Raw genomic sequence first — 20820 nt, forward strand, 5'->3', positions numbered from 1 at the left:
GGAGTTTGTTCACTGCGCCATTTCTTCTCTAGTTTCCGGCAGGCTTGCTTCGAGGCTAGGAGTTCTGGGGTGAACCATCTGGCCCTCTTGCTGGTGTCTCTGTGGCGGGGTTTCTTCAGCAGGCAAGGGTGTTGGCGCAGTCCTCAATCCATCGTCTGAGGCTGTGGGCAGCGTAGTCGGTGTTGGAAGGTTCGGTGGGTGGGCTGAGAGCGAGGTTTGCGTGGTTTGCGTGTAATTGGTCTTTGGTGATTTTGCTCCAGCAGCGGCTGGGGATCTGTTGGGTGCGGTGGTGTGTGGTGGGCTTCTGGAAGGTGAAGTGGATGCAGCGGTGGTCGGTCCAGAGGAGTTCTGTGTTGTGGCTGAAGGAGACGTGTGGGCTTGAGGAGAAGACAGGGTCTAGCGTGTGGCCGGCGGAGTGGGTGGGCGTTGTGACGAGTTGCTTCAGTCCGAGGTTGGCGAGGTTAACGATTGATATTGTGGAGTTGTTTAACCCTGGGCGTAGTACGCGTAGTCGCGCTACGCGAAGCTACGCGAAGACGTTCTCGCACTACGCGAGCTTCGCGAGCGTGCGTAGTAGCTTGCTGGACCCGTTCGCAAGCCGTTTTTCTTGCTCGGGAGCGCGTTTTGCGTGTTCGGGGCGCTGTCTGCGTGTTCGTGGGATTGTAGCGTGCGACCTTACCCATGTGGTGGGCTATGGGCGCGGCCATCTTGTTTTTTCAATTGTCCCGCCCGCTCGCGTCCCCTATTTCCTCTTCCGGCTCGCGTATAACGTGTTCGCGCGGTGCACGTCTTGTTCAGGAACACAACTACTTGTTCACGCTGACAAAGTGCGTGTTCGCGTGAAATCGCGCGCTAACTTACCCACGTGGTCGCGGCCATCTTGTTTTTCACACTCTATGCTATGGTTCTGGGCCTAGTTTTCTATCCACCTTATATCTGTGCAATCTTTACCTATTTTCACAGTTTTTCTTACTTTTTTTACTTATCATCTATCTCTCTCTGTCCCTAAGTTTATATTTTGCATTTTATTTCTACTTTTCCACCTTTTTTAAACTTTTCTACTGTTTTATTTTACTTCTTTATTTAAACTCCCCATAACTTTTTTCCTTTTGTTCTAACTTTTCTTTTCCACCTCCACCTCCACCCCAGAACCATGGCAAAGGGGAGCAGCAGAACCGGCTCGAAGGGCAAGGCGCCTGCACCCAAGTGCCGGCTGCCTTGCGGCAGAATGAGACCTGTAGGGGTGCATGCCCGGAATCTTTTCGGGGAGGCAGAGGTGGCCACCCTTGTTTTTTTCATCCAGCGCCACCTCCCCTTGACCTTGGCAGCAGGCGGCAGGCCAGGCTCCGGTTACCGCCCAGAGGAGCATCACCGCCGGTGGGCAAAAGTGCGCCGGGCAGTCTACCGTCGCTCGGATATCCGGCGCACCCACCAGCAGCTGGCCCACCGGTGGGCAGACATTCTGGACAGGGAGCAGGACCTGTTGGACCTGCTAGGTGTCGAGGTCGTGGGGCTTGGTGAGTAGCTAGTAATATTTAATATATAATATAGTAGTATAAGTATTGTGTATATTTCATGGACGAAAAAGTAACACGATTACTGGTGCGCTTAGTTGCATTGCAGATCAATTCCGTCTCATCTTCTGTTATTGTATGACACAGGTGCTGCTCGCCACTTCTCTTACTGGTTTGTAACTTTGCGCTAGCTTGGGCTGATGATTATTGATGTTAGAGTTTTTAGAGAACTGAAGTTAGTTAATGCTATTGCTGGAGTCTAGCCCTTCCTTACATTGTCCTTTAGTGAAATAGTGGTGGATGGATAGTATTATTAGTTCATATTTTTTTAACAGTCTGCATGACGCCTCCTCTGTCACTGAATGCTTAGTTCTTATTTACCCCACCCCTCTATAGAACCGGTTTGAAGTTTGTTTACTGAGTGGTAGGCTTAGCAGCAATAGCATGGTCAGGTGAGTCAGTAGCAGTTCATATGACGCAAGCAACCAACAATTCCGTGTATGCACAAATTTAAGCATGTGTCCTCCATCTCATCATCTATGCATGTTTGCGGGCAAAAATAAAATGGAAATGCCGACTTACTGAACTATTGGCCCGTCTGGATTCTTGAATAGGTGGTGTAGGTCAGGTGGTACTGGCTTTGTTAGTATATTCTGCAATCAGAATGTTTATGGAACATTTGATTAGTGTTCTATAAGTAGACGGTCTGTGAATCCTGCAAGCCAGTAGTCATTTAGACTTCGAAGTCAATTTTATTGGAATTGTTGGTTCCTAAAATGTTTGAGAGGATTTTTGAATGATGTCTTTGTTTCACAGCACTTAATGTTTCTCTTTCTTTATTATTTCTTACATGATCAGCACCACCCAGGGGAAAGAAGACGGGGTCCGAGTTGGCGGGACAACCACAAGAGGAGCGCTCCTCTACCGAGGATCCTGCTGCTGGCCCCAGTAAGTCCTACAGTGCTTATATTATTAACAATTATATTTCCCTAACGTTTTAACGCACCTTATTTTTTCCAACCTATTAAGCCTCCTTCCTAATGCAATGTTAGCAAAACCTTCTTTGGTCTTAAATTTGTTTGCCAAATTTTGGGTATCCAATGCCATCCCTGACTTTCAGTTCCTTCAAACTGCCTCTGCCCTAAGACTCTCTGAGCTACTACTATTAGACTGTGTGTAGCTAAGCTTGCCCTGTTGGCCACTCTTTAGTTAAGGTATTCTTTTGAATAAAGCTGTGATAGAATAGCTGTAGCCACTAGGTCCACTCCTGTCTTTTGCGTTGTCCTCTGTATTCTCAAGTCTTTGTCAATTCCCACCAACAAAATTCACAACCAGATGTTTACCTACTTATTTTTGTTCAGGTAGTATGCTACTACTACTGTTGTGGTTATTTTTCTCTGCACATACACATACAGAACTATGCACAAGAAAATAGGATGTTGATGTTGGTGATAGGGAGGTTGGACCTTATACCTTACACCCTAGTCACAGAACTCAGTCAGAAGAACCCACAATCCAATGACCGTCTACCTACCTAAGTGTCTCGGTCATAGTCATTTGTCCCACTCCCGACCCCCACACGAAGATAGTTAGATATATGTACCCAATGATTTTATTACACAACCCAGGCCAGAACAGAAGACCACCCTTTCGCTCACTCACTCGTTTCAGTCCACAACACGCCAGACACTCAAAAATATACCACAGAGTCTATGTGCAAGTTCAAAAACTTTATTTTTTTAATAACAAGCTTTGTAATGTTGTACCTTGTAAGTATTTCCATGAAAAACATCCTGCTCCACCATGCAAAATGAAGAAGATTAAATACTATACATTTTGTACATCTAGTGCACGATAGAGAAATGTGTGAATTGTGGGAGACCCCTCACCGTTGAACGTACACTGGTTACACATGCATCTTTCGAAAGCTCTGCAAATCCCTTGTTTCATGGAAGGCAATCTTCTCATCTGCCTATGAGAAAAATGTTGCACGTTAGACAGTGAATACAACTATGCCAGTTTTTAGCAGTCATGGCAAAAAGTGCAACATTATGGATAAGCAAAAGGGACTATCAACAATACTGGTTTGTCAACCTCTTTAGTTGAATGCAACTCTCATGTGGCCTCAAAGGTGTCTTTCTTACTGTGCAACAAGCTGCGAGGTAACATGGGCAAAGCAGTAGACCCGGATCTAAAATGGTTTTATGGCTCAGGCTAACTTTCCAAAGACTAGAGTAGGAGTAGAGATTAGATGACCCTAGGGACCATCTAATAAATTAAAACTAAACTCAGTCTAATGTGACTGTTGTACAGTAGGACGTAATTTGGACTAGTTACAACAACGATTTATGTTGTACGTAACTGTTTTTTCAATCTTCCTTCCTGGGGAAAAAAGTACAACTAGTAAAATAGGGGGAGGTGTGCAGGCATCTAAAAAGGTGTACTTGCTTTTATAGGTGCACAATCACTACTAACCACCAGTGCCGACGGGGCCAGCGGCGATGCGATTGCCATCCAGGAGGGGACAGGGGATGCGGCACCTGCAGGAGCATCAGTGGGGGAGGAAACTCAGCGGTGGGCGGTGGTAAGTTATATTCATTACTTATTTGCATTACTAGGTGGAAGGGGAACATTTCCATCACTGTGCTATGAGACTTGTCAAGAAAGTATGAATTTGAAGTTGTACTCGACAATATACAATGGTTGAAGAAGACACCCTTTGTAGCATTACCAGTGTGAGTTGAGTAAACAAGGCCTCTTCCATCAGACTCCAACTCAGCTGTGAAAGTTATGGAGAAGACTAAAAGTCAGATCCGATGACCTTGAGGGATGTGTTGAACAAAAAGGGAAAGAAGTGAACTAGGGTGGAAGGAGGAAGGACTAAAGACATGTAATAATAAGACTAACTACCATAGAAGGATACTTTGGAAGGTTCATGCACGAGGTTGATATGAATCCGATGCATGGGTTGTTGAAGGATGGGTAGAACTGGAAGGTGAAAGAAAATGCAGGCCTGGTTGGGCAAAACAATATGGGTGCATGGATATAGTGGATAGCAAGAATCATGAGCGGAGTTTGTGTCAATGAAACCCAAGGCAAGGAAGGAGTAGACGCATGGGTGGTTGCTGGTGAAAGTGAAGCCTGCTAAGCCGATAATAAAGAATGATAGACATTTACTTTTAATGGGTGGATGCCCCCTAAATGTATTGTATTCATCATAGGTGGAGACTGTCACTGGAAGCAGAGTCTTACTTTGAAAATATAAAAGGAGATACAAAAGACTGGTGTTCTTCTGTGTACTAAAGGCCACCCAGTACTAGGGCAAGTATAATGCCAGAAAAAACTTCAACAAATGCTACAGGCAGGGGACTCAGGAGGATAGATTAGATAGATACTAAAAGTTGACACCAATTTTATGTACTGCGCTTGGTAGGGCTACAATGCCACAATGTACTGTTGAATTAATTTTGAAGAGTTTCAGTTACAATTCTGTTTCTTTTTTTATAGATATTCATACTCCTTCCAAATAACCATCACAGAAGGAGTTGGCAGCCAGGGCCCGGCAAAGGAAACTGCAGGCCAGTGTGGAGGAGTACCGCAAGCTGGTAGCTGAGGCCGAGGAGGAAGAGGAAGAGGCGGCGGCAGCAGCTGCTGCCTCTTCCAATGCGTCTGGCCCCAGCAAGGCCCCACCTGCAGGAGTACGGCGCCGCGGCCAGGCAGCCGCTCACCGCCGGCAATTAACATCTGCCACCCCCACACAGCATGGATGCAAATGCAAATGTAGGTGCCGTGCATTTTGGCAACAACTTCTCCTCCGTGTGGCCAAGCTGGAGGACCAATTAGAGGAGCGCGTCAAGATTATAGTGGACAAACACCTCAAAGCCCGCCAATTGTAATGGACCCTGTTGATTTGCCCCTTTTTTAATACTTTTGTTGGTGGGTGGGAATTGGGTGTTGGGGTTATTTTTGTGGGACATTCTTTGGACTTGGACATTGGTTGGGGTTAGGGTGGGGATAAGGGTGGGATAGGAGGATATTTTTTTACATGAATAAATGATATTTATTTTCAACTTACACATATGATGTTGTTTTGTGGTGGGGTTACTGTTGTACATCACAAGGGTTACTCTAGATGCAGGCAGCGGCCAGAGTTTGATTAAAATACTTTATTAATTGACCACATGTGTAACATGCAAACAGATAGATGCTGTACCCCTCACTCAGTTATATTTGTTATATTTGTCCTATTAGTACTACCAGCCTCTCCTCCATTATACCTCCCAGCAAACTTCTCTTCTTACCTGTGATTGATGATGATTACGTTTGGCACCGGAAGGGCTGCATGGTTTCCCAAGACAACGGAGAATATGCCGTGGTTGTGTGATGGTAGTAGTAGACTAGACACTGGCACTAGCATTGGCAAACAAAAACAAAGAGACAGTCATTTGCCTGAGAGAGAATGTGGGAGAAGTAGAAAATTACAGTACATAATACTGACAAAAAAATACAAAAAATATTGCAACTGCTAAACGAACTCAAAGAAATCAATGGTGTCGGGGACTGTGCCAAGTACAAGAAGATAACTGTAGTTGCGTTGGAGTCATTAAAACACAATACAAATCGTAAACTTAAATGGTCTAAAATTAAATTCAAACAATGCCAGCGATGATTTACATTTATTCGTTGGGTCACTTTGGGAAATTAATTGCCTTGTACACTAGTACATAAAGTGAGCTTGGGTGGGCAAGCAGAAGAAGATCCTCGCCCTGCCTCGTTGACATTTGATTTCATTAGTGTTGTTTTCACCACATCTGCCCCAGCAAGCATGTGATCAGTTGCTGGTGTAGATTTAATGTAGTAACATCACACCTCAATATAAAACCACACAGCCCGGGGGAAGAGGGTTAGGGTTTGATGAATGGATGGGAACGGGGGTTTGGGGAAAGGTTTGACAAAGAAAAACAGTTCGCATGGAGACAACAAAAGCAAAACAATGAAGACGATGATTGCTGATCCACAACTACCCAATAAATGTAAAGTCAAGTAAGAAAAATTAAATGGATGCATGATGAAGGTTTATTATTAACTTGATGGTTAATAATAAGTGGTAATTACTTAACTACTGCTACACAATTCAAAGTAAGCATTTCTTATATATGATATGAATATGACTTTTGCCTAGGCTGTATGCCCTCTGAGAAACCGTAATACCTGATGTAGCGGGATGAAAGCTAGCAAAGAAAATTAAGAGATGGTTTAAGTGAACAATCAATTAGCAAACACAAGCGTAAAATAAATGAAGAGGAAAAAGGAATCAAAGGAAAATATGAAAATGATACTAAAGTTAATGTATTATCCAGGGCCAAATGTGTAGTTGTATCTCGTCATTCATCTTTGTCCTCCCTTCCATGGACACTGTGACTGATTATATAATTCTTGGGCGCCTCTGGCTGGATGATGATGAGGAGGATTGGTAAGGTAAGTGTGAGTTTTTGCTCCACGTATAATAGCGCTGGGTGAAAGGCCGGCCTGTAAGTGTTGATGAAAGAAGAAATGGGGTATTACAAAATAAGTTAACTGAATGAAAACATAAAAATCAATTACGGTGTAGTGCAAAAAAGATAAGACTTGTGAGCGAGAAGATTTTCAGACTGAGGCTGCTTGGATACATTGATTAACTCTACTCTTCTAGTTGCACAGCAGTCATCGAAAACAACAACAAGATAGGAGCCAGCACAGAACAGTTACAGGGCCACACCACAACACCGGGCCGTGAGTCTGTGGCCCAAACTCCATTTACCTACATTTTTCACAATTTCCGACAAAAGGCATATACAATTATACATCAACCTAGCATTTTCCAAAACAAGTGATTAAATCAATGCGCCAATGTCAGTCAATCATACCACTATTCTATTCCACCACTGCACCCACATGTAGCCTAGGTCTGCTGTGGTTCTTGTTGATTGGTTGTGTGTTTACCTTGTATTCCACTTCCTGAACATATTCCATCAATCATCTCTGATCAAACTGACTGACAGCGTGCAAAGATTGTATGGTGGTCATCATCATCATCATCCGGTGTGGCACGTGTACGTGTTCTCCAACAGGCCACCAACAGCAACTCAGTCTGTAGTGAGTGACTACGATTAAGTCCAGACTGGACCTGCAGTAGTAGGAGTACAATTGGATATATAATATTAAACAACATGGAAACATTGACCATCACTTGAGACACAAGTACTTTGTTATTATATTAAACTACTAGTATATTTCTACTTCATGCACATTTGCTCTGAGTCAGCAAGCAGCCAATGCAATGTATGGCATCATTCATTTCATATACCTGTCTTTCTCTTCTTTGTGGCTGTCATATCACAGATGCAGCAGAGTCTTCTGAAAGTGATGACCAGTTTACTTTAATTTTGGAGCCCTGCTCAAGTTCTGACATTGAAGAGTTGTGTATGCCTGCAGACAGAGGTGTAGCCTTAAGACAGTGATGCATTTCAGATTGGAAACAAAACAGAAGATGGCTATAGTCACATACGTTTCACTTGTTCTGGAGGGACTGTTAGAGGCTACATTATTGCACTATTGTCCATCTCCATCCAATGTATGGCAAGATGGAAATGTATTTAGGGTGAGTCAGGAAGATGGAGCAGGACTCTGATGAGTGGAGTGCACAGTAAATGCTCAGATGTGCAACTCCAATAGGTAATTAAAAGAGAAAGGAAGATGGTGTTAGTTTTGAAGTTTGAGTCAGAAAGACAGATGCACACAAATAAGGAAGAGAGAAATAAAGGAAGGGAGAATGTAACAATTTCAAAGCCTAGTTGTCAGGGAAGAAGAGCTCGTCCTCAAACCCTGGTGGTTTTTCTGACAGAAGTAGGTCCTGTAACCCACTAGTTATGTCTTCCGACTCGCTCTCCTCTTCCAGCTCTGATTCACATATTTTGTAGTCTGGTGGTATGAAGTGTTGATTCATTTTGATAATGGTTAACCTTTCCACGCTTTTGGGCGAGAGACTGGTCCTTTTCACAGTCACAATGGCACCAGCAGCACTGAAAACACGCTCAGAAGAGACACTTGCAACAGGGCAAGCTAGATACTTTATCGCCAGCCTGCTGAGCAGTGGCCATTGATTTCTTGTCCTATACCAATACACCAATGGGCTTTGCTCCATGAACACCTCTGTTGTGTCATCCAGATAGGCCTGGACCAACCGCTCAATGTTCATTGGTGCTCGGGTTTGCTCGTCCTCTTTTTGCTTTGGGACAGCAACGGACTTACCCTTCCCTTTCTGTAGAAACCAAGCAGCTATTTTTTTGCTTGTGTCTGATGAATCAGATCCTGTTGGTGCGGTTGTTGTTATTGTTTGTGTTTGTGACTGCAGGGAAGCAAACGCACTGCTCGCATGCTGTGAAGAAGAGCTTGACTCTGTAGGATGCTCAGTAGTACTTGCACTGTCCTGGGCTGGCAGGCCTCTAATTGAGAGCCGTACAGTTTTGTACTTGGAAACATCCCCTTCTGAAAAAGGAATTACTGCATTACTGTTCACAAATAATTTGTACCGTGGATCCAAAATTGTGGCAGTAATGTAATGTTGACGTGAAACAATCTTATTTTGAATCCTTGTATTCTCAGATAAGCGACCGGCTAAGGACTTCGCCAAATTACATGCTTCAAGTTTTCCTTCAACACCTTCGTATGTTTCAGACACCTCCTTCAGCTCTTTCTCAAGCATGTACAACAATGGTATAGCTTGGCCCATAGTACAGTCCTCCCTGCTGACTGCACGTGTGAAGACCTTAACCCTTTAAGTGCTGCCGTCGGCCAACGGTCGTCACGGGCACTACCTCCCCAGTGCTGCGTGCGACCGCTGGACGTCCAGTTCAGCACTGGATAATGGACAGCGCAGCACTGGGGAGGTTTATTTACGAAGCTGCTAAGGTGTTAAAAGGAAGTAGCATCTCTGTCAGGCATTTAATGAGGTCCCATTGCGACATCTCAACTATCATGGCTTTAATAACAGTTGGATCCCCTGATCATCTTGACATTGTCATGACATAAGCATTAAGTGGTATGTAGAGTTCCAACGTGTTGGTACCTCCTGGATGAGTGCTTTGACTGGCATTTTATACTCACGTTGAATGACCCGTAGCTGCTTCCGGGCTTTAAAAGAATGATTGAAATGCGTGCAGATTCTTCTGCAAATGGTCAGTAAGTTGCTGACTTTGCTTTCATTTTTCAGAAAGTCTTGAACCACAATCTTAATGCAGTGTGCCAAACACGGGACCCTGAAATAGCAACCATCTTCCATGGCCTTAACTACATTACTGCCATTGTCGGTGGCAACAAAACCAATGTTGAGGCCTCTTGGTCGCAGCCATTCAAAGACCTTGCTGTTGAACTCATCCAAAATGTTTGCAGCAGTATGCGATTTCTGCATAGCAAACATGGCTACAGTAGCATGTCTGCGAGTATCATTAAAAATCTCAGTAGTGTCAATGCCTGTAGATATCTTATCTCTAACACTTGAAAAAGAGATCCAGTGTGCAGTGATGCACATGTAATAAGTGGCTTGGCAACTGGTCCACATGTCTGTTGTCAGGTGGATACTATGCACAGCACTCTGCTGCAAGGCTTTTCCAAGCAATTCCAGCACGTCGTGGTGTAGTGCTGGAACAGCAACTCTGGCAAAATAGTAGCGGCTGGGAACATTCCATTTTGGGCAGAGGGTTGTAACAAATTCCAGGAAACCCACCCCTTCAACAAAAGAAAAAGGTGGTGTTTTTTCATATGGGTCATTTGGCCTCCGGTACCATAGTTTGTACCAAGCTTACCACGACTAACAGAGGAATGACAAATGGAGCATATAGCAATGTTCTCCTCATTTGCGCTAACTGTAAAGAAGTCCCACACTGGGGAGCTTAACTTTTGTCTCCTGCTAGAGGTGCCACTTCCAATGCCAGATGAACTGGAGGTTGTGTGTTGAATTTCACTATGTGGCTGCGCAGTAGTACCACTACCTACTTCTGCTGAGGTAGAACTAGTGCTGGAAGTAGGACGCTGCCGGCTCTGTGCAAATGTAAAAATGGAAGCTGGAGGTAGTTTTGGTGTGGCCTGTGTTGGTGGTATGCGTGCTACATCCCTAGTCGCAGCCATTCTCGCTAGGGTTAAAATGTTGGTCTCCATGTCCTCAGGGCCAGGAGTAATGCTTGTGATGACTGGGTCTGACTCATCATCACCATCATTATCCGGCTGTTCAACATCGCACTCCATAAGTGGTAGGCTTCCTGGAACCTTCCTTTTCCCTAGCCTGGTCTTCTTGGGATGTCTCTCCCTCTCATGCACAGATTGTTGTGGCTCCTAATTGAGATCAAGATCATCAGAAGGGATGCTTGGCGAAGAACTCAATGGACTAACCCTCCTTTTCCTTGGTGGGGATTTGGAAAACAATAGATCTCCTGCATGAGGTGCTGCCTCTTCTTGCTCTGCATCAGGCTCAATTTCCTGAACTGCCCCGACTTCGGGAGGAACAACAACTACTATTGCCGGTGGTGGTTCTTGAACAACAACTATTGCAGGCGGTGGTTGTGGTTGTTGTTTTCGTTGAACATCTACTATTGCAGGCGGTGGTTGTGGAACAACTACTATTGCAGGCGGTGGTTGTGGTTGTTCTTTTCGTTGAGCATCTACTAGTGCGGGCGGTGGTTGTTGAACAACTACTATTGCGGGCGGTTGCTGAGGTTGAACATCTAGTATTTCGGGCGGTGGTTGTTGTTCACAACTTTTCTGCTGTGTTCCCTCTTGCGTGGAATGTGTACTACTTTGAGATAGCGATAAGTTCAGGTCAGGCTCAGTATCACTTCTTTCCACCATTAGGCTGGCTACCTCTTCCACACTCATCTGCTTGGGCCTGGGTTGGTGGCTTGGGCCCACTGATGCAGAGGTGCTGGCCCCAGCTTGGACCCCGGTCACTGCTGCTGCAGGCGTACTTTTTTTCCCAAAAAAGGTTTTCGGGTCAACACCAGACTTAAGTGTCACTTCCTTCTTCTATTCTTCCTTCTTCTTCTCAGCAACTTTCTTGGTCTTGGAGGACCTGGTACCTGCTTTCTTTGGGCCCATCTTCTTCAGATGTCAGCAGCAGCACTCAGTTGCACAATTTGTTGAGAATGATGTCTGGTCAGGTTAGTCACACCACACGTGATGTAGTACAGAAGGACGTCCGTCTGGCAGTAGAACAGGCGATGAATGATGACAGACACCTCCTCTTCAGTCTTTTGTGCACCTACAAGCAAAGAAGGCAGAACAACATCAGTCAAATGTGGATTTTTGTTAGCTTTAATTTTAATTACTACTAGAAGTATTAGTACACTCAGTAAGAGTAAGAATAGCAAAGAACTAAAATGCAAATGTAGTGGAAGTGGAACTTGTTTATCCTTAATTTGTGCATCATTTCGGATGGATGCAGCATCAGTGACCTGCAGCAGATAGCAATGGGGATGTGAACAGTAGTAAGCCAACAGGAACAATGGCAAGACACAGGCCAATTTGTCAAAAACAAAACAGCACACTACTACTACCACCACAGCTCCACATGGGCACTCTCATCACAGGTACATGGGTAAAGGCCAGAAAACAATAAACTCAAGCAGGTCTATAACCCTCCCTATACGGCCAGAAAAAGGAGGATGCCTGTTACACATCACAGCTTAATGCAAAAAAGAAAATCCCCATGGCTAAAAGGTTTGAAAGTTACACAACAACACAAACAACAAAGGCATTTACAGTTTACACCCAAACAGTTAACTACACCCCAAACACCACATTTGAAAATTCAATGCATTACCACACATGCCCTAAATGATGTTAAATTTAACAGACAAAATGGAAACCGCTACATCAAGCATCCCCGCTGACTACCTCTGGGACTCTAGGCCTACTGGCAGAAAAAATCACAAGTTTGTAGTAGGCCTGCGGCAAAAAAACTAAAGCACGATGGAAGGTCACACAAAATGGCTGCCCCCACATGGCCTGGCCACCCCCAAAAATATGAAAAGAAAGAGAAGACAGACAATACATTCCTATGGCAAAAGGACAATGCTTGGCTTCACAAAATGGCCGCCAAGCCGCCCACATGGTCAGGCCACCTTCAAACAACAAAGTACAGAGAGGACAGAAACAGTAAGTGGTCCATGCTCCAAAAACTACAAGCAAATGACAACCTGGGGAGTTTCTTTAGCAAAATGAACAGCATCTACATTTTCGGGAAGGTTTTAGGCAACTCGAGAGATATTGCTCGCGAGAATGCAAATTCGGCGTGTTCGGCAGCGCGAACTGTACAAAACGTTGTTATCGCGTTCCCGAACACGCACATTGTGGCGCGCGAAGAAGACAAAAACTGTAAGGACGCGTTGTAGCACTGTGCAAAGTTACCAAAACTACACGAGCTGAATTCTAGGGTTACCTAGTGCGCAGAAAAAGCCATATTATTCAACACACACCCAAAACCTGCAATTCAACACCAAAAACACATTTTGCTAATCAATCCAAAGCCATCCATGACCTACATGATGTTACACTTACAACTTAAACACCCCAATAACAGTTGAACAACTTTCATGCACCCAAGATGAGGACTCTCGAAGTACCCTTGGGCCTACTGGCAGAGTAGGCCACAAGCTTGGAGGCCTATGGCAAAAACACAGAGGCTACTACTAGTACCAGGAAATGGCCGCCACGACATGGACAGGCGGTCCCAATAAAAAAAGAAAAGGAATAAAAAAAAATAAGAAAGGAATAAAAATAAAAAACAGACAAAGCAGGCCTATGGGAAAAGCAAAATGCATGGCTTCACCAAATGGGAATGGGCACCAGCCCCATGGTCAGCCCACCAACAAGAAATTACATACAATTTAAATAAACTCAAGCAGGTGTATCAATAACCGTATATGGCCAGAAAAAGGAGGATGCCTGTTACACATCACAGCTTATTGCAAAAAAGAAAATCCCCATGGCTAAAAGGTTTGAAAGTTACACAACAACACAAACAACAAAGGCATTTACAGTTTACACCCAAACAGTTAACTACACCCCAAACACCACATTTGAAAATTCAATGCATTGCCACCCATGCCCTAAATGATTTTAAATTCAACAGACAAAATGGAAACCGCTACATCAAGCATCTCCGCTGACTACCTCTGGGACTCTAGGCCTACTGGCAGAAAAAATCACAAGTTTGTAGGCCTGCGGCAAAAATACTAAAGCACTATGGAAGGTCACACAAAATGGCTGCCCCCACATGGCCTGGCCACCCCCAAAAACATGAAAAGAAAGAGAAGACAGACAATACATTCCTATGGCAAAAGGACAATGCTTGGCTTCATAAAATGGCCGCCAAGCCGCCCACATGGTCAGGCCACCCTCAAACAACAAAGAACAAAGAGGACAGAAACAGTAAGTGGTCCATGCTCCAAAAACTACAAGCAAATGACATCCTGAGGAGTTTCTTTAGCAAAATGAACAGCATCTACATTTTCGGGAAGGTTTTAGGCAACTCGAGAGATATTGCTTGCGAGAATGCAAATTCGGCGTGTTCGGCAGCGCGAACTGTACAAAACGTCATTATCGCGTTCCCGAGCACGCACATTGAGCACGCGAAGAAGACAAAAACTGTAAGGTCGCGTTGTAGCACTGTGCAAAGTTACCAAAACTACGCGAGCTGAATTCTAGGGTTACCTAGTGCGCAGAAAAAGCCGTATTATTCTACACACACCCAAAACGTGCAATTCAACACCAAAAACACATTTTGCTAATCAATCCAAAGCCATCCATGACCTACATGATGTTACACTTACAACTTAAACACCCCAATAACAGTTGAACAACTTTCATGCACCCATGATGAGGACTCTAGTAGTACCCTTGGGCCTACTGGCAGAGTAGGCCACAAGCTTGGAGGCCTATGGCAAAAATACAGTGGCTACAAACACAAAATGGCCGCCACCACCTGGCCAAGCCACCCACAGAAAGTAAATGAACTCAAGCAGGCCTACACTAACTACATGAACTACTAGGGTTACCTAATTTTACAAAAAAAAAAAAAAATTCCACTACAACAGAGTATGCAATTAAATCCAATGCAATCCATGATGTTTTACAGACACCACAGAAACATGGGTGGACCCTTGGGTACCTCTAGGCCTACTGGATGAAATTTCAAACACATACAACTTGGCCCCTCATGAAAGTACAGGCCTCCCTCAATAATAATTTTTGAGAAAGATTGAGAAGCACAGAAAACTGTAGTTAAAAAAACCCCAAACCAAACAAAGATTTACAGTACACCAATTCTCAATTCTCAAACTTACTTGTAAAAGAAAAGTTCAAATCCAAAATTCCTCAATAAATCCAATTAAATGCTATGATGCAGCAGAGATACACAAAGAGTGATCCTTCCAGCTCCAAATCCAAATGAAAGTGAACACCACATGGACAAAGCACTGGGAGGAGCCTGGTGGACAGGAACAGGAAGTTGGAGACTCAGGGGCACTTCCTTTCTCTTGAAAAAATGAGTAGAAACAAAAAGAGGACTCCTAGCCCAAAAAAATACAGCCAAATCACAATCTGAGGGGTTAAATGAACATTTATGAGAAGATTTTAACATGCTTGAGAAATATTCTGTGCCAGATTGCAGTTTCTTACCACCATGGCGCTGCAAGGAGGATCACGCGTCCTAATGACATGTCCGCGTGTCCGAATGACGTTATCGCGTTCTCACAGTCGCATGGGATTGTGCGGCCGGATTTCAACATCGAAGCGAACGCGACTGGGAGAGAAAAGCGAGAAAGCGAACGCAGAACCACGGTAAGTCATTAACGCGTATGCGAGAATGCTATTGAGCGCACAAGGGAAAAAACTACTACGCTACGCTGTTGATTGCGAAGTAGTCGACAACTTCGCGCTCGCAGCGAAGTGCGAAGTTGCCGAAAATTCGCAAACTCCCCGAACGGAGCGTAGTTCTACGCCCAGGGTTCGAGTTGTTGTTGTTGTTGTTGTTGTTGTTCTCAAGGTGAAAGTCCAGGTCTCCGAGGAGGATGTAGTCGGTGGAGGTCAGGGCGTGCATGCTGATCAAGTAAGCGATGGAGTCGCTGAACTGGGAGCGGGGCCTGGGGGGTCGGTAGACGAGGGTGCCTCTGAGGGTGGAGATAGGGTCTGTGTGCATCTGGAAATGCATGTGTTCAGCGGTGCTGAGTGTGTCGTCGGTGCTAGTCAAGACCCTGATGCTGTTCTTGTGGATGATGGCGATTCCTCCTACAACTCCGTTGGTGCGGTCTCTGCAGGGGATCTTGTAGCCGTTTGGGATGGCTATGGCGATGTCGGGTGTGGAGGAGTCGTAAAACCAGGTCTCTGTCAGGAAGGCGACATCCGGGGAAGTTGTGTCAAGCAGGTCCCAGAGTTTGGCGGCATGCTTGCGTGCAGAGCGGGTGTTCAGTAGTATGCATCGGAGGTGCTTAGGGTCTTTCTTGGCAGGTGGGGCCATGGGTTCTGGTGCTGGGTGCGGTCCAGGCGCGGAAGGGGCGCAGATGGGCTTGCCTTTGGCGTGCCAGTGGCATGGCCGCGCAGCAGCCGGCATATATGGGGGGATGGAGGAGCAGCTGGGATGCGGGGGCAGCGAATGGGCAGTGGGCTGTCAGTGGGGCAGGGCTGCAGGGGACACAGCGGCGAGGGCGGTGAGGGACAACGAAGGTAACAGAAGGAAAAAGGGGCACAAAATTGAAGGAAAAATGAGTGGCACAGAAGGCAAAAGGGCACAAAAAATGAGTGGAACAGAAGGCAAAAAGGGCACAGAAACGAGGGACAAACGAGTGGCACAGAGGGCAGAAGGGCACGAAAAACGAGTGGAACAGAGGGCAGAAGGGCACAAAAAACGAGTGGATCAGAAGGCAAAAGGGGCACAAAAACAAGGAGAAAACAAGTGTCACAGAGGGCAGAAGGGCACAAAAAAAAGTGGAACAGAGGGCAGAAGGGCACAAAAAAAGAGTGGAACAGAAGGCAAAAGGGGCAAAAAAACAAGGGAAAAACGAGTGGCACAGAAGGCAGAAGGGCACAAAAAACAAGTGAAACAGAAGGAATAAGGGGCACAAAAATGAGGGGAAAATGCATGGCACAGAGGGCAGAAGGGCACAAAAAATGAGTGGAACAGAGGGCAGAAGGGCACAAAAAACAAGTGGAACAGAAGGGAAAAGGGGCACAAAAACGAGGGAAAAAACGAGTGGCACAGAAAGCACACTGGCACAAAAAATGAATGGAACAGAAAGCAAAAGAGGCACAAAAATGAGGGAAAAGCGAGTGGCACAGAAGGCAAAAGGGCACAGAAATACCAGAAAAACAAGTGGCACAAAGGCAAACTACAGAACACAGAAATACTGGGGCAGCTAAGAACAGAAGGCAAAACGGGCAGAGAGGCACTGGGGCAGCGAGGGGAACAAAAGGGAAAACCGGGCAGAGACACAGGGGCAGCGAGGGGAACAGAAGGGAAAACCGGGCAGAGACACAGGGGCAGCGAGGGGTACAGTAGGAAAGACCGGGCAGAGAGAGCACAGGGACAGTGAGGGGAACAGAGGGAAGAAAAAGGGGCATGACCACATGCAGGCAGCGGGGGAAGACAGACAACAGCAGTCACAGACACAACAATGAAAATACAGGCAATACAATAAAAGCAATAAAGCGGAGATTAACAAACCTACCTACGGCCTACCACTGGCCACCAGGGATGAGGCGCAGGTGGTAGCCTGCGGGTGGTGGAGGGCCTTGAACTTCATCAGCAGCGGCAGCAAGGGCAGGGAGATACAGGCGGTGCTGTGCAGAGGGGGAGCGACCGACCTGGTGGGGTCAAGGGTCGCTCCCTAAGGGTTCACAATGTCCCAGAGGAGCACTGGGGGGAGAGGGTGTAGTAGAATATGCCTCCAGCGGGGTTGGACACTCTTCTGACCCTGTCAGCAGAGGACCAGACCAGTACATCCCCAGTGGCAGCTGCCTCTGTATGAAAAAAATTAAAAATGAACTTACCTTCTTCGCCGCCACACGTCTCTCCTCCATCCCCATTGAAAGCACCCAGGTTCCAGGACATTCCCAACCAATCAAGATGCTGCAGTAGCAGCATTGTGATTGGTCTGAGCAGCTTGTTTGGCCACTGAGGCAGTACCTCCTGCCTGGGCGTGTTCTCCACTGAGCTGTGCAACACAACCCAGTGTGTCTGTATGACTTTGTGGTCCATGACTGCCTGGGAATGGAGTCAAGGGTGCCTGGAGCCTGGAACAATGGCCCAGGCAGCTGCCAAAAAGAGTGGGGTGCAGAAAATCAGCCCCTGAAGATCCAACAGTCCAGGTTGACACGGTAACTGAGGGATATGCCCCCAAGTCAACCGGGAAGGATACTGCTGCCCTGGGTGACCTACCTGAGGGAGGAATTCTGCAAAGTTCAGATAGAGTTCCCTACTATAGAGTACTTGAAGTGGTGACCAGTGCTGGTGGTCCCCCAATGTTACAGGGCATTCCTAATGGGGTTGGCTCATTACATTCCCCTGGCAGGACATCTGGGGAAAGACAAGACCTTCACAAGGCTTGTTGCCGTTTCTATTTGCCTTGGATGAAGACTGCCTCACATACATTTTGTCAGTCCTGTCCTACCTGTTAGGCCAGTGGGAAGTCAGGAAAAGATCTCAAGGCTCCCCTGCCCCAATTACCTGTCATTGGCACTCCATGTGACAGTGTAGACATTGACATTGTTGGTCTCTTGAGCCTTAGTCAACAGGTACATCCTTGTTTTGGTAGACCATGCCACTCGCTACCCAGAGGCCAACCTTCTTAGGCCTGTGACTGCAACCTAGCCGGGGCCCTGATGGGGATTAGGGTTCCCCAAAGAGGTAGTGTCTGACAGAGGCACTAACTTCATGACATGAAGTCCATATGGGAGGAAGATGGAGTAAATAAAAATGTCTCCACATCCTATCACCCACAAACACTTTATCTTATGGAGAGATTCAGCAAAACACTAATTGGTATGATTAGGGGCCTACCTGATTCCACGAGGCGTAAGTGGGATGTCATCCTGACATACATTCTATTTGCCTGTAGGGAGGTGCTACAGAAGGGGGTTGGATTTAGCCTCTTCAAACTATGGCCACCCTGGTAGGGGACCTATTAGCCTTGTCAGAGAGGGGTGGTAGTAACCTCCCAGGAAACCCCCTCTGGATGTGGTCAGCTACATGCATGGTCCGCTGAAACTAGATCTACTGATTCCGGATAAAGGAGAAAGCAACCTTGAGGCCAGAAACTCTGGTATGACCAGAAGGTTTCTTTGGTCGAGATTTAACCTGCCCAGAAAATGTGGTTTATGGATCCTGTGTAGCCACAAGCTCTCCGGGATCACTGGACAGACCCATATGAGATACAGGAGTGGAAGAGGGAGTCCACCTACCTGGTGTGCCTCAAATTACCTAGAAACCCCCTAAGGGTGCTCCATGTGACCCTCCTCAAACAATACCTTGAGAAGTCCGAAGTCAGCATGCTCTTAGTGACAGATGAAGGTGTGGAAGAGGACAGCGAACTTCTCATTGAACTCCTGTTTGCCCAAGAACATGATTGGTCATTAGAGGGTATCAACCTCTCCCCTACTCTGACCCCAGAAGAGCAGAGTGACTGTCACCAGCTGTTGGGATACGTTCATCTTGATTCCTCCTCTTCCCTGGACTCACACACTTGTGCATCTGTGACATTGACACTGGAATTAATTGGCCTGTTAAAAGCATGATTTACAGGTTGTCAGACAAGGTGAGTGCCAGTATCAAGTAGGTCTCCAAGATACTGGTGCGAGGGGCGATTGAACCCTCCAACAGTCCCTGGTCCTGTCCTATGCTGCTGTTACCCCAGGCTACCACTCCAGGCACCACTCCAGGATCTGGGTGCACTGCAGGGGACTCAAATCTGTCATGAACACTGATGCCACTCTACTCCCCCAAGCTGATGAGCACATCAAGAGGCTGGGTGCTGCCAAGTTCCTGAGTATCTTTGATCTTGCATTAGGGTACTGGCAGATTGCTCATACATGGGAGGGGGTGAATATGATGTCTGCATTCTCGAACCCAAAGGACCGCTTCCAGTTTGGCTCACAGAATGCCCAGGCCTTCTTTCAGAGGTTCGTCAACAGGGTCCTAGGTGGGAGGGCGACATAGCTATCTACAGCTCCAGATGAGAGGAAACCTGTACCACCTTCAAGAGGTGTTTCAGGCCCTGCAGCAGGTGGACATGACTATGAAGGTCAGTAAGTGCACAGTTCCGTGGTGTATTTGGACCACATGGTGGACAGGGGCAGAGTGCAGCACCGCCAGGCCAAGCTTGAGACTATCTTGGCCTGGCACCTCCCAAAACACAGCCTTCCTGGGCCTCAGAATATGCTGTACAAGGTCTGTTAAGGGCTATTGCATCATTGCTGCCCCTTAACAGAGCTGACTTCAAAGAAGCAGTTCACAAAAGTGATCAGGACAGAGGCCTGTCAGAAAGCCTTTACTACCCTCAAGGAGGCCATGCGTATAGTTTTATTGTCAAAGCTCCTTACTTCTTAAAGGAGTTCAAAGAAGAGATAAACACTTCAGAGCATGGCAGAGGGTCTGTCTTATCACATTTAAATGAGGAGGGCCTAGACAATCTGTCGCCAACCTCAGCAGGAGGTTACCCCACATGAAAAGAGGTGGAGTGTGAGTAAAAGGGAGGCATTTGCTCTGGTCCAGGCAATAAAAAAGCTGAGGCCATACCTGTTTGGCTTTCACTTTTGGGTTTAGACAGACCACAGGCCCCTCAGATGGCTCAAGCAAATTAGGGGTAAAAATCCCAACCTGTTGAGGTGGTCTATATCTCTACAGGGTATGGACTTTGTGATGGAACACTGTCCTGGATCAGACCACACCAATGCTGATGGTCTATCCAGGTTCTTCTGCTTTAGTGATTAGAACTTCAAAGGGGCTGGGTAGTTCTCCTCACTTTCAGCTGGAGGGTACATATGTTAGACCTGTCAGCCTTAGGGTGGTCTTCCGCCAAATGTTTTGTATCTGTCCTCCATTTTTGCTGATCTCACTATTGCCGGCCTTAGCACTCTGTGCACTTTACCAATGCAAACCAGTGCTAAAAAAGCATTGGGCTCGCTCCTTAGAGCATGGTAACATTGGCTTTTACCCAATTGGCATAGTTAATTTACCTGTGAGCCCCTATTAAAGTTACATAAAATTTGCACAGGCCTTTAA

This window comes from Lissotriton helveticus, chromosome 4_1 (genome assembly GCF_964261635.1).
Source record: "Lissotriton helveticus chromosome 4_1, aLisHel1.1, whole genome shotgun sequence".
NCBI classification, from domain to species: Eukaryota; Metazoa; Chordata; class Amphibia; order Caudata; family Salamandridae; genus Lissotriton; species Lissotriton helveticus.